This window comes from Lemur catta, chromosome 12, assembly GCF_020740605.2.
Source record: "Lemur catta isolate mLemCat1 chromosome 12, mLemCat1.pri, whole genome shotgun sequence".
Taxonomy (NCBI): domain Eukaryota; kingdom Metazoa; phylum Chordata; class Mammalia; order Primates; family Lemuridae; genus Lemur; species Lemur catta.
The window spans coordinates 69,619,527-69,634,395 of NC_059139.1; the positions used below are offsets into that span (position 1 = coordinate 69,619,527).

Sequence of the window (14,869 nt, forward strand, 5' to 3'; positions counted from 1 at the left end):
TGGTATATATTAGTGGGATAGGTGAATGTATGGGACACGTGCCTGGATGAAGGGGTGAATTGACTTAAGGGACAGCAACACCTCCTGGTCTGTTTCCAGCTCCATTACTTCCCCCTCCCATTGCATGCTCATTACTCATTCTCAGTTCCATCCAAGGGTTCTTCCTACACCTGAGATTTCATGCCCCACACCCCTCTCTCTCACCGGGACTAGCATCACATCTAAATAGTTGTAAATCCTATAAATAATTTAGATCAAATTAACATTCTCTGACCTAAATTATAGAAAATTCTCAAATCTAAATTCTCTTTATCGTCCAAGGCCTTTCATTGTCTGGCTTTATCCAACTCCTTTTCTCAGAACTCCCTAAAATGTTACCTCTGTACCTATTAGTCCAGCTACCACACTGTCTCTGCCTCCACCTCACTCACTGCCATCTCAGGGTTTTGTTCAAACCAATTTTTCAGCTCAGAGTGCCCTCCTCTTACCTCTGTCTATCTGAGTTCTTCCCCTCCTGTGTGGAGATTCTGCTTCTCTTTTCAGAGCTTCTCCGAAGCTGAGAGAAGCCTTGGTCACTCCCTTTGTTTTGTTTTTCTCTAAAGTGATGCTTTTATTTAAAATACCTTTTTAAAAATATTAAAATTTTGTGGAATTAGTGTGCTGAAATCATATGAACACTTGGCACCATTTGAAATGTAATTCAACCGTAGAGTAGCATGCACACCTTAACTAAGTGTGAAAGGGGAACAGATTTACGACTTTAAGAACATTATTGGGCATCTACCCAAAAGAACAAAAGACATTCTATAACAAAGATATCTGCATCCAAATGTTTATAGCAACACAATTCACAACTGCAAAGATGTGGAAACAACCCAAGTGCCCATCAGCTATAAGAAACAATGGTGATATAGCACCTCTTGTATTTTCCTGGAAAGAGTTGGAACCCATTCTACTAAGTGAAGTATCCCAAGAATGGAAAAATAAGCACCACATGTACGCACCATCAAATTGGTTTCACTGATCATCACCTAAGAGCACATTTAGGAATAACATTGATCCGGTGTTGGGCAGGGGAGGGGATGGGTGTATACGTATATGAGTGCGATGCGCACTGTCTAGGGGATGGACACGTTTGAAGCTCTGACTCAGGGCGGGGGGGGGGGGGGCAAGGGCAATATACATAACCTAAACTTTTGTACCCCCACAATATGCTGAAATAAGAATAAAAAAAATAAAAAATAAAAAAAAGAACATAATGTTTTAACAATAAAAGTTTTTCATAAATTTCAGTACTTCCTTTTGTTTTTAAGGCTTCCATTTCATAATTTTTAAAATACTAAGAAATGCCAAAACAGAAGTATTAAATCAGTGGTGTGTTTTGTGTGCTGGAAATTGTCCACTGGCCTCTCCCCATGTCCTTCCACCTTTCTCCAGCCCATTCCATGCTGCAGGAGACTGACCTTTATGGCCTACATCCTTGGGCTCCCTTGATCTCTGGCTTCCAGTTGGCTTTAGTTTGTAGGAAGAACTGGCAGAAGACTGGCAAGCAGGAGGAGAATGAGGTCAAGGTATTTATTTTCTTGGCTTCTTTTCTGCTGGGCAGCAGGTTGAGAGCAACTGTGTTTCTCTCCCGATGCCATAGCTCCTTCTACCATCTTCCATGGCTATAGCAGTTTCTGGTTTTGGTAACTCTTCCTCTTTTTGCCTTGTAGATCTTTGGGTGGTAACAGTTTACTGCTTTATAAATCCATGGGGTGTTTTAACATCCCTTACCCTTTCCCCTTAATCTAGACACCTTTGTCTTTGGGTCCTTGTTAAATTCTTCTCAGTTGCCCCTTTTCTTTGTGCCTTCTATTTTCTAAAGGAACCTTGATTGATATTATTTAAATAGTAAGTATAACAAATTAATTATTTCATTATAGAAATGGTAAAGTGCAATATATAGTGCCAGTCACAAGATCATTCACAAGATAATTACAGGATTTGCAAAATATATTAATTCGTTGTGCATTACAAATGATGGAGTCTGGACAGAAGTTGAAACTTGTAAAATGAGTATCATCTTTTCTCGGGCCTGTCTTGGGTTTCTGACTCTGCGTAATCTCATTAGGAGAAAAGGCCCTCTGTGAATGTTAATCACAGCCACATGGCCCTCCTCCCCCACCCCTGACTGATCTCTCTAGGACCAAGTCAGCCTCTGGTCTCTCCCTTCTCGGAATCCCTATTGCTTTTCTAGTCCTTACCACAGGCTTAATACTTCTCCATTTCCTGATGGTAGACTTTGGTTTCTAAAGTTCCTGAAAGGAAAGAATTTTTTGTATCACCCTTAAATCTAGTTTATATTGTTTATGTTCTGTAACTGCTGGATATAAAAGGTCAAGTTTTCTTATATGACCTACTAAAAAGCCATTGAGTATAGAAGCCTAATTATATAATGATGATAATGTAGGATTGCTTCATTTTATTGTACTTACCATGCTATGTGTCTGTGTGTGCATGGGTGTATGTAAACTTGAGAAAACATAAGAAAATTCAGCTGACTTTAAAGTATTGAATTTTTTTTATTAGCTATTAGGAATTTTTCAAACTGGCTTTAAAAAGGATACATGCACTGAAGTGCAGTATCTATGTTTATACTGTAAAATGAACTGATGACAAGTAAAAACATATCTGGAAAATGGGCATTTGCAGTTTCTACAGCTATTTAGTTCATTATAATAATGTCTCCATTAACTGTATGACAGGTATCCACCCCGGGAGTTTAGAAAACAACCTTTGTAGAGTCATTAATTTTCTTGAATTATTAATATTGTCTTTGAATGGAAAGTTGGAAAATTACAGTGGGATAAATTTGGTTTGATAGCCTTAAAAAAACTATAAATAAAATGCTTAAAGGAAAATATGACTCAATGCTCTCGAGCTATTTTTGTAGGAACAGGCCCTTTACAAAGGGTTCTTAGTCATATACCACAAGAAAATTCAATAAACTAATTCACTGTGTACCCAGTTCCTGTGCCAGGTGGTCTTGGGAATACAAAGAAGAATAAATCAAGGCTTCAGCCATTAAAACACAGTCCAATAACAGGAAACAGACTAGAGAAAAAAGAGCTTTCTTGTAACTCCTAATGCTGAAATAAAGATGTTTATGACGTACAAAGGAAAATCAAAGAGCATTCCTGAGAATATTTTTATATTTGATTTTATAGTTCCTCTTAAAAGTTAAAGACTAAGGATACAAATCTGTTGAAATATTTCCTTTCTGAATTGGAAGTCTAAGGAAAATGAATAGATCATAGAATCACTATGACAGAGATGGGAGAAGCAGAATGACTTTGCCCTTGATCATTATAGTTAAAGATATGACTCTGTCATTAAACATAAGTACCCCTTGCCTGTTGTACCTCTTCTTTGGAAGACAAAAGGTGTCATTTTTCAGGAGGCACAATTGCCTTATATTAACTTAGAATTGAGTTCTGTCTCTTATTTCTCCCAAGATCATCAGGCTTGCTGAACTGGGAATTGGCATTTTATCCATTCTTGTCATCTTATACTAGTATGTCTTGGCAGCTAGCTAAGAGACCCAGCAGAAAATGGGTAAATGGGTATATATTTAATTAACATTATTTTACTAAACAAGAAGACAATGATTTCAAAAATTCTGAACATTCCAGGTCAATACACTAAAATGGTCCTGGTTACCCAAAGATTATCTGCTGCTAGGTAAATTCAGAATGCTGTCAGGACCTGTTGTTTGCCTACTCTATGGACATCTCCTCCTCTTCTTTCTTGCCTGACAGAACTCCACTTTTGTTCGAGCACTGGCCTTCTTTAGTGCAGTAAGTGAATCTTGATTAGTCTAAGTCAATTATGGTGATTCCTTTCCCTTGCTAATGATTGTTTTAGAGATGGTCATGTGATATTATTCTGGCCATTTAGATGTGAGAGGAAGTCTCTTGGAGCTGAAGTGCTTCTGGGAGAGTTTCCTTCTTGAAAAGGGCCTTAAGGAGAAGACTTTTCCCTCCACTAGACTTTGGAAATTGTATTGTGAGGATGTGGTACTGGGAGCTGCTGCAACCATGTTGTGATCATGAAGAGAGAATCCTTTAGATGAAAGGCAGTGTGCTGAATATGACTGAAAATAGCTGAGGATGAAAATAACCTGATTCCTGGACATCGTTGAGTTGCTGGATGAAATAATCATTCTTGTATCTCTTTTACCTCTGGACTTGTCATTATGTGAGAGACTACATCTCTGTTGGCTTAAGTCATTTTGAGTTGGTCTCCTGCAGTTTGCAACCAAATGCATTCTTAGTGATGATAAACATTGTCTTAGACGTCTTACTTATAACTGAGAGGCCATATACTTATTTAATGTGGTCTCTGTGATAATGTCCTCATGAATATGTGCTCAGTACACTCTTAGGAGAAAATGGCTGTTTCTGATAAACACTTTTCATAGCCCTAATTATGTATTGCCCTTTTGCTGTCTTTTTAAAATCATTCTACCAATTTTAAGTGCCACCAGCAGTGAAATAAAAGCTTAACCATCTTTCAAGTTGAAAATTCTGCTAACAGTTACAAGTACATAAATATATTTGAGCTTTACAAGATTATTTGCATATTTTACATCTTCTCTTCCATAGGAAACTATAAGGCAATGTTATACTGTGCTGGTACCAGTTATCAATGCATAACAAACAGAAGTGCAAATAATACATTAATACACTTTGTTTATATGTATAGCAGATCCTCACAGTTTATACACTATTCTTCAAATATGCAAAGAAAATACATATTTTACTTTTAAAAATTGACGTATTATAGCTTCTTAATCTCATGACCTCTGGGTAGCAAGGGAAGAAAATCTTAAAAGTATCAGTTAAAGGTATCTCACTCTCTTCTGATTCAAGACAATCAGCTTAACTTTTTATTAAGCTCTTTCCCCTCCTCCCTTTTTTATTTGTCAATATAGTATTTGGCTGTACGAGAAAGGTGGTCTTATATGAATGCCCTTGGGCAGTGGAAGAGGTCTTAAATGAACAGGGTTCATTCACTCTGTTTCCTTACTTGGTATCATCTTCAATGCCTGTGACTGTGAAACGAATCTCCCTTTGCCGGACGACTTCCCTTTACTTCTTCCTCCTCCTTAGAAGGATATTCTTCCACGTCATGTTCTCTCTCCCTTTCCTAGTTTAGCTTTAGCCCTGCCCTCTTCCTTGGGGCCATAATAGATTGCCTGCTGGGGAACCAAGTATGATTTATTTGGGAGAGAAATATGAACACAACAGCTTACTATTTTGAAAATATTGATCTTCTTACAAATAGGTAATGCCTGAAGACCCAAAGCCTTGCCTAAAACTGTAACATTTATTCAAATATGCTAAAGTCCATTGGATTGTTACTAAAAGTTGCTTATTTTAATATTATGGTATTTGCTCTTTTCTTACTCTTTTATGCGAAAAGTGTCCACTTTTGTAGTATAACACCTCATTAGTTCTTGATGCATTATAAGAAATTAAAATCAGTGCATGCTGAAAAGGTAAACCAGGTGTTTATGTTGACACCACTAACCTGTGGAGTTTTCTGTACTGAAAATCAACAAAGATCCATTGAGATTCAGTCCTTGGTGGAAGTATACTCTGCTGGAGCTTATATAACACTAGGATTGCTTCAAATAATTTTCCTCACATTGTCTTATTTTGAATATTTGTGATTTTTAAATTTTAACCTATTGACCTATTCTCTTTCTTCAGACTTCTAAATCTGTATTTGGGTTTTGTTGCTGTTGTTATTATTTATTTTTTCATTTTTCTTTTCGTTGATCTTCTTTCTTTCCTGTTTCCCAAGTTGCCCTAGACCCTGGGACCGTCACTGAAGGAGCTGGTGGGAAAACTTTGTGGTGACTGCCAGGTGCCATTGCTGCAGGCATTTCTTCACTGGTGCCAGTGTAGATGCCAGCGCTAGAGGCTGAGGGTAAATACCATGGACAGTGAGTGCGACTGAGCTTTCCGTAGTCTGGAGAAGAGCCTGAATCGTGAGAACAGAGTATCCATAGTCAGTCCTTCTAGGAGAAGCCACAGGGAAGAACCAGATTGTTTAAAATAAGTTAGGGATATTAACACAAAAAGTAGATGTTCAAATATTAATATTGTATTACAGTCGTACCTATAAGAATACTGCTAACTTACGAATTTTGACTAGCAACATTGTTAACTACTCCCTGCTCCCTGGCCACTGTTCTTGGCCAGCCCTTCACAGCTCTGTCAGTTCTCTCTTCCTTTTTTCTCTCTACTCTAGCTCAGCAGCTTCCTCTACACCCATCACTGCCCAATTTTAATGTTGCATAAATTTAACATCTTTAGGGCAAACCTTACCTCTGAACTCCAGACCTTTGACCCAACTGTCCCTTTGATATTTACATGTGGATTTTTCAAAAGTGCATCAAATTCAGTATATCCAATGCCAAATTCATCATCTTCAAACCTAGTCATCTTGTGTTTTATGTCTCCATGAATAACACTAATACATTCAGTCATGCAAGCCAGAAATCTAGGAACCATTCTTGACACTGCCTCCTAACCTTCCACTCAAATCCACTCCCAATTCATGTCTGTTTCACCTTTTAAATGTCTCCAGAGTATGTCCTCTTCCCTCCTCTACTGCCATCACCTAGTTTTAAGCTACTATGATCATTTTTCTGAATATCTACTTGGCATTTTCTCTAGCCATATTTAATTAATTCTGTCCTCCATGTCAATTCCCTACAAAAAATTTCAATGGGTTTCCATTGCAGTCAAGAAAAACAAAACAAAATAACCAAAGTTCTTTACATGGGCTACAAGACCTTGTATTGTGTGCCACGTCTGCATTTCCAGTTCAACTTGAAACACGCTCCTCTGTCTATGTGTATTGGCTTTTGTTTTCTCGGTCACACCAAGGTCTCTCCAATTACAGGGCCTTTGAAAATACTATTTCCTATGCTAAAACATTGCCAAGCTCCTTCACCTGAATCATTTCCCCTGAATTACTGGCTGTTGTAGCAACCTGTACTTCTCCCATGTAGCAATTATAATAGTAAAAATTTAACATTTATTTGTGTGACTGTTTCTCTGCTAAACTAGTAGACTATAAGCTCTATGAAGGTAGAGACCACCTGTACTTTTGCTCACAATTTTATGAATGTAGCACAGTGTCTGGTTCCTGGGAGTTGCTCAGTGTATATGTTTGTTAAATGAATGAATGGATGTGTAGAAAGATGGATTTCCACCCAGGCATTAAAAGAGATTTAAATGTAGGCAAATATTAATGAGATGACTATGGCAAGATATATTAGAACAGGCCCAGAAAGAACAGAAATGGGTAAGACCACCTTGTTTTCTGATGGTTCATTTTAAACTTGAAGAAAATGGAATGCAGCTCAATTAGTAAAGTAGTTGACAGGCCTGGTCAAATCCAGCACTTCTCGTCTGTGGTTCTGTATTGTCTCAGTATCGAATAGAAGCCACTTAGCAGAGAAATGTGGTGTTTGGGGTAGTGATTGTGGAACGTTTTCTGTTCTCAAGCATCTTCAAGCAGATTTGATAAATAGAGTCAGTTTCCAATCATTTGTACTAAAAGAGAGGAATATGGGTGTGAATACGAGTGTTAATATTGGCACAAGTTTCAGAAAATTGACTGCTTCTATATTCAGCGAAACTTGATGAAAAGCATAAACCAGTAGCTTAAGGTTGGGGAAGGTGAATACTACAGATCATCAGCAACCCCTGTTCAGAACAGCACGGCTTCCCTTGCAAAACCGCCAGCTCCAATAACCAGGAGGCCAAAGAGGATCCCACTCTGTTGTGTCCTCTGTGATTAATTATAGACCATTATTTTTGTGTTCCTTTTTGTTTATTCGTAAGTGAAAGTGTGTGAAAGCTCTAAGACAGCTCTTCCCTCCCCAAAATATTTTTCCTTCTTTATTTGCTCATATAGATTTGTAATTCCCAAAGAAAGCCCTCACCAGGAAAGTCACCTGCATTTGAGCTACTTGGTGTTGAGAATTTTGTCATTACCCACCACAGTGTGATTATAGATTACAAATCCAAATGGGATTCTGGGATGAGTCGACTGAAAGATAACATTCATATGAAAAAGGGATACTGTATAAAACCCTAGTTAGGCAGCATCTATAACACAGGTTCTGGTTCAGTCTTTCTTAAACTGTGAGTTTATTTCCACCAAAGGAGGTATGTGTAAAATTCAACAAGTATTGATAGAGCTCCCAGTATGTGCCAGATACTATCCTAAATTCTGCGGATGCTAGACGGAAACTGTTACAAAAAGATTACATTCTAGAGTGGGATAAATGTCCAGAAAGTTGGTGGGAGTTAGAGTTAGCTCAATGGTAAGGACAAAATTGAAGCATTTTGGAAAATCATTTGGGAATTTTTTTAACATAAAATCTTCACTACGACTGTTTTTTCCACAGCCTAAGACATATAAATAGAGAATATTTTTGAAAAATTTATATGGTAAGGAAACAATAGCAGGGAAAGGAAAATGAGAATAGTCTACATACAAAAGTGGCAGTTTAAGAAATTTTATTTGTCTTAAATTTAAGTGTCTTCAATTCTGGTTTCAGAGAGGTAAATTTTTTAAACCTGAGTTTTTTGCTCCAGAAAATCTTTTATGCTTTGGTATAATTTTCCTTTGCTCTAGCCTCCTTTAATACTAGGATGAAGTAGACAGGAAAAACACCACTGAGTCTGTGTAAATTTATGATGCATGTGTTAAAGTCACTTTGGGAGTTTGATCCTATTACCTGTTTGGATCAATTAAAAGAAAACTTCAAAAAATTATTTTACATTTGCTTTCTTCCTCTCATAATCAGAATTCTTGCTAAAGGCCTGATCACTTTCTGTACTTTCCCATTGTTGGACTGGCAGAACTACCAACAATCCTGAGAGTTTCCATTAGTTCTTTGCAGAACTCAAGTTGTTCCAACCCAAAATGAATAATATGTGAAAATGTAGGGCTTTATGGTTCTTTAACAGTTTGTCTGGATTGGATTTAAAATGTACACAATCAGGCCGGGCGCGGTGGCTCACGCCTGTAATCCTAGCACTCTGGGAGGCCGAGGCGGGCGGATCGCTCAAGGTCAGGAGTTCAAGACCAGCCTGAGCAAGAGCAAGACCCCGTCTCTACTAAAAAAAATAGAAAGAAATTATCTGGCCAACTAAAATATATATAGAAAAAATTAGCTGGGCATGGTGGCGCATGCCGGTAGTCCCAGCTACTGGGGAGGCTGAGGCAGTAGGATCGCTTAAGCCCAGGAGTTTGAGGTTGCTGTGAGCTAGGCTGACGCCACGGCACTCACCCTAGCCCGGGCAACACAGCGAGACTCTGTCTCAAAATAAATATATAAATAAATAAATAAATAAATAAATAAAATGTACACAATCTAGAGTTAGTATAAAAGTTACTACCTACTTTCTGAGCAATGATTCTAAAGCACAAAGTCACAATTGCCACTCTGAGATGGTTCCACTGATTCTATGTTTTTGTTATTATTGTATATATTTAAGGTATACAACATGCTGTTTTGATATGCATATACATAGTGAAATTATTTTAATCTATCCATTACCTTCCATAGTTATCTTTTTTTTCTTTCATCGTTCTGATTATTTAACAAGGGATGACTGAGAAAAGTTACCAGAGACCATACTATATACAATATAATCTTCATGTGGCTTATGGCCTATTTGCAAATTGCAAATAGCCACAGAAATAAGCAAAAGGGCCATATCCAGGTAAAACCGGGTCATGTTGTCTATTTGTACACCTATTTGTGTCACCACATTGAATAGTGTTTTTAAGAAAGGTAGCCTAAGAGGATTCTGCACAATAAAAGAATATTATCCAATCAGGATTAAATCACAGTACTCAGTACTAGAATCTGAATGGTACCTTTGGTTTCCCCAAACAAAAATTATTCGTTTTATATGAACAAGTTTTCATGTGCAATAATATACAGAGGGTTTTTTTAATCCTATATTAATTTAAATAAGCAGTTGATTTTATGAACATCCTTTTCCATGGAAACCACTACCTCTGTGTCTCAAAATAAAGAATGCTTTTTTCTTAAATAGTTTAAGTAAGGTGTTATTGAACACTGTATCCTACATGAGAACTTGTGGTTAAAAATGTGTAGTAATAGAATATTATAGAAGTTCTTTAGTAATAAGGGCTTTTTTTTTTCATTTCTAGCACTATCTTCTTTTATCAGAAAAATGTGCTTTTCTTGGATAGTTCCCAATAGCAGCAGTAAAGAGGCATCAGCAGTAACATATCCCTCTTGATTCAGATTTGATGTGTAAAAACAGTTAGCACTGGCCGACATGGCTATGTAGATTCATATTATTTTTCCCTTTTTTGTGTATCTGAGCCTTGTAAGTTTGAATCCGCAGTATTTTACAGATGTCTCTGAGCACCAAGCTCAGATACAATGTTCTTCCCACAGAGAGAAAAAGAGGATTCATGATTATGATATATAGAAATTTTTGAAAGGTTGTATTGGTAGTTTGGGTTGAATTATGGAAGCATCCTTCCTAGAACAGTGTGTTTGAATGAAAAGACTATTACAATGGGCAATAAGGTGCTGTTTTTCTGTCTTCCGGATGTGTTAGAGAAAAGCATTGATCTGAGTTATGTATATGTTTTCAAATAACTTTGCCGAAACAAAATGGTGACAGAATTGAATAGCTGTGGCTCTACTCTAGTCTAGTTCATTGCAGCTTGTCAGGAAGCTTCCATGAAATGATCTCAGGTGCTATTGAAAATTTAGGGTACTGGGACTAAAACTTTTTGTTAAATTTTATGTGTCTTTGATTCCTTTATTTCTCCCATTAATCAAGTAAACAACTTAAAATTGTGTCTAAGAACTGGCATTTTTCTTTTCAAATATTAGTGAGGTGTGAAAAATAACTTTTTAATAGCTATCTCTCCCTAGTGGAAAGAGAACTGCTTTAGGGAACTGGATACAAATTCCATTTTTTTTTAAAGTGCAAACAAGGTACTTACTTTCTTCAGCTTCAGTTTTCCATCTCTAAATGATGTCTGTAGTACCAACCTGATAGTGTTATCATGGGAAATAACTTTGATGGAAACTTCTAGAATGAAGTAGAAGCCTCCATAAATGTTCTCCCTTTTACAAGGTTATCATATGCTAAGTACTGATCATATATTTAAACCATTTGATTTTTTAATATTATAGAATGATAGAGATTATGTTAAATAGTGTTTTTGGTGTTCATCATGCAAAAGAGAAAAACACAACTGATTACTTGCTCATATCAGGGATGTAATGATTTTATTACTTTGAGAAGTATACCATTTAAGTATGCTTTACTATGCTTTATTGAAAAAGTTTACTCAATCGCAGGCTTTGCCGTAGTTAACTATGTGATTACACATCATTATTGTCTTAAATTCTTAAACTGATTAATGCTTGCAGCATGAGTATTAAATTTAAAGTAACCATCCATTTTTGGTGACCTGCTATGAAAATTAACCTGTATTGATCAAATAATATTTTGTAATCACCTAAATAATCTTTCTTTCCCTGTGCTGTAGTGAGCTTATAATAGTTTGGCCAAGGCCATTGTCCAACCCCATTCTTCAGCAAATTACATATCTTGTAAAAAAAAAAGTTATTCATTTACTTATGAAAAGCTTTAAATTTTATTTAAAATATAGAATTTAGTTTCATAATTAGCGAAATAGAGGCATGAAGATTTAAAGGTCTAGCTAGAATCACAGTTTAACTAGATTAAAACTTGATGTCAAGAAAGTGGCAAGAAAGATACCAAACTATATCTCTGATGGTCTTGAAGGTGTAAATTGAAGGCTTTTAATCCTAACTCTAATGCTAACTACCTTAGTGGCCTTAGGTAGATGAATGAGCTTTCTGTGAATCTGTTTCCATTTCTGTAAAAAAAGGTGCAATGCCCGTTATACCTACTCACAGTGTAGTTCATTTTAGAAAAGTCCTTACACATTCTCAGCCAGCCTGAGGAGGACAAAACTTGCTCCTGAGTCATCTTTAAGGTCTGGCTTCTCTAGTTAACCCCTGGGGGCTTATTTTCCTTACATAGATCTTGAGCTCTCAACTTAATTCTGGAAACTAAGCCATAGTACCAAAGTGCCCCAGCACAAAATCACCAATGCCTTTTACAGTTGTAGAGAAAAGAATAATTTACCTTTTATGATTTCTCTAGTCTATTGAACCGTGGTCTTCAGAGCTTTCAGCTAAAGGCTAGTTATTGATTTGATATATAGTGTATTTTTAAGTGTGCTCATTTTTAGAAAAAAAAAGTTTTACCTTCTTCTAACAGAATTATTCTTTATCTTGAAAAATAGGACATAAGTAAAATCCTAAATCAGAGTATGAGGGTGCATGGTAGACCATTGTGGTCATATCTAATATAGACTTTGTTCTCCCAAGATAATTGTGTAGGATACAGGTATTCTACAGAGGCTGGCTGGCTTGCTCATTTCGTTTCTTTTCTCTTCTTTCTTTCTTTTCTTTCTTTCTTTTCTTTCCTTTCTGGCTTTATGAGCTCAGGAAAGAAATAGTTGAAATCTGAACACATTCTCAATAGCAGAGAAGTTACTAGCCAAGCAATACAAATTGATAAAAGAAAGACATTGCCAAGTTATTCTATCATTTTAAATTGGGCAGCTGATAGTAAGAACAAGAATTACAGTATGGATCTGATCAATTCTGAGTATAAATAGCAGTTTTCTTTATTCTGTGTATTATATATAGCCATCATGGTGCTTAGTTTTTTTTTTTAATCAAGAGAACCAACTTGCTGAATTTGATGTATCTATTTATGCATATAACTTGCCTATTCGGAAAACAACTTGAGCTGGCTTACAGTAAAATCAAAGTAAGACCAAAAACTGAGTGCAAATTAAAAAGAACTTCTGGTTCATTTGCATTTCATCACAACCTTTTGATCCTTTCTTGTTATAAATAGATGCTTAGCTTCTTTAAATTTTTCTTTTTATATTTGCTTTTAAGCCATTATTTGTCACATTGCTTCAAATGACCTGTAATGCATTAGTATAATGCATAGACTGCTGTGTTCAGATTCCTGCTTCTGCACTTGTTGGTGTCTAAGATAAACAAGCTGGACACTAGTTAAAACAATAAGAACAGATTTTATTCAGTAGTAACTTTTGCAGTAGGGAAGAGGGTCCAGTGTGAACTGAACTGCCAAAACAAAAGGGAGGAGACCTTTTAAAGGCTGGCGTGAGCACTAAGGGGTGTGAAGGGGATTCGTCCACGTGCCTGAGACATCTGGGTTTGTTAATTGCCACTTATTAGGAGGAGAAACAAACTTCTTGTATCTTTATGGACGGGAGACAGTGTGATAGGTTAAATAAAGCAAGGTGCCCACTGGGCTGGGAGCTGAACATAGCTATCTCCTTCAATGTGAGAAGCCACTTTGGGCTGGTAGAAGGTTTACATTTCAAAGGGTCAGAGAAAAAATTTATAGTTGCAAGCTTTCTAAAGTAACTGTTCTAAGAGGAGGTTCAGGGGCCCATACCTATTACGAGCTTTTGTCTGGAACAAACAATAAATTTCCCTAGCACCAAGGAAGTTTATATTAAACAGTCCTCTTAAGGGATGACGGAGTCTTCCAAGGGATGCAGCCTTGTGCTGTGAGAAACTATGCTAGTATTTGTTCACGTCTCTTAATGTGTGTGTTGGGGCCTGAGGGTGGTGGGTGTTGTAAACGAAATCATTTGAGCTGAGAGTCTGAAGTTTTTGTAGGCCAAGATTGAGGCCTAATCAAGAACAGGGCTAAGAAGAGCTTACCTAGAGTTTGGTCAAGGAGAGAGTTTTTGCCGTTAGCTAGGGCATCTTTGCAAAGTTACATAACCTTGACTTGCCTCAGTTTCCTTGTCTGTAAAATTGGAATAATAATAGTGCCTACATAATAGGAATGTGGTTTGAGGATTAAAGGAATTAACACATGTAGAGTGCTTAGAACAGTACTGGCACATAGTAAACTCTCAATAAATGCTTGTAATTATTCTTATTATCCATGATCTCTATCCATGTTGGGAGGTAATCATGTTGGTTGATTCCAGGACTGTGCAGTAATAATCCAGGAAGTATGAGTTATTAAATGAGTGCAACCTATATTTGTATTGGGTATATTATCAACCACAGCACATACTTTACTGCATATGGATTTCCATTAAGGAACTGGAATGCACAGATCAACAGAAGCCCATTCTCCCTAAATTGCAATTTTTATCACTAAAAAGTCTTGATATTAATATATTTGATAGTGGAAAAATGACCATTTAGATAGGAGACCAATAACTGGGAAAGAAAGAGTCATTTGAGTTAATGTTGACTTCTTCGTACTGCATAAAAATGTTAAAGAAAGAACAACCAAGTACAATGTTACATTTTAAGACCAACTCTTATTCATTATACTTCTCTAATTAATATTTGGGGCATTTGCAGATTGATTCAGGAAATTAAATATTTAATTTTGCAAGCAGCAAAGATGGTCAAAACTAACTGTTACTATTTTAGAATCAAATGCATTAAATTGTTCCACTCTTTTTGTGTAAGCATCTAAAATGTTGCCTTATGACAATTTTAGAAATATCACTCACAGTTGGTCTTCTAAATAGGATCTAAAGTTGTTTAGGAAAGAGTCTTAGGAAAACTTTTAGAGTACCAAAGTTCTAGACTTAGCCCTTCCACTAACCTGCCACCCTGCACTCAGCAGTTAACCTCACCTCACTGAACCAGCACTTCTTTTTCAGTCATAGAGGCCATGGTTGTAATAGTTAC

At 36.6% G+C, this 14,869-nt stretch overlaps 1 protein-coding gene across 12 annotated transcripts in view; it reads left to right on the top strand.

The window, feature by feature from the left end:
• PAM (peptidylglycine alpha-amidating monooxygenase) overlaps nucleotides 1-14,869 on the top strand; it is a 155,642-nt gene that overhangs the window by 18,914 nt on the left and 121,859 nt on the right. The gene's annotated exons all lie outside the window — the stretch shown is intronic.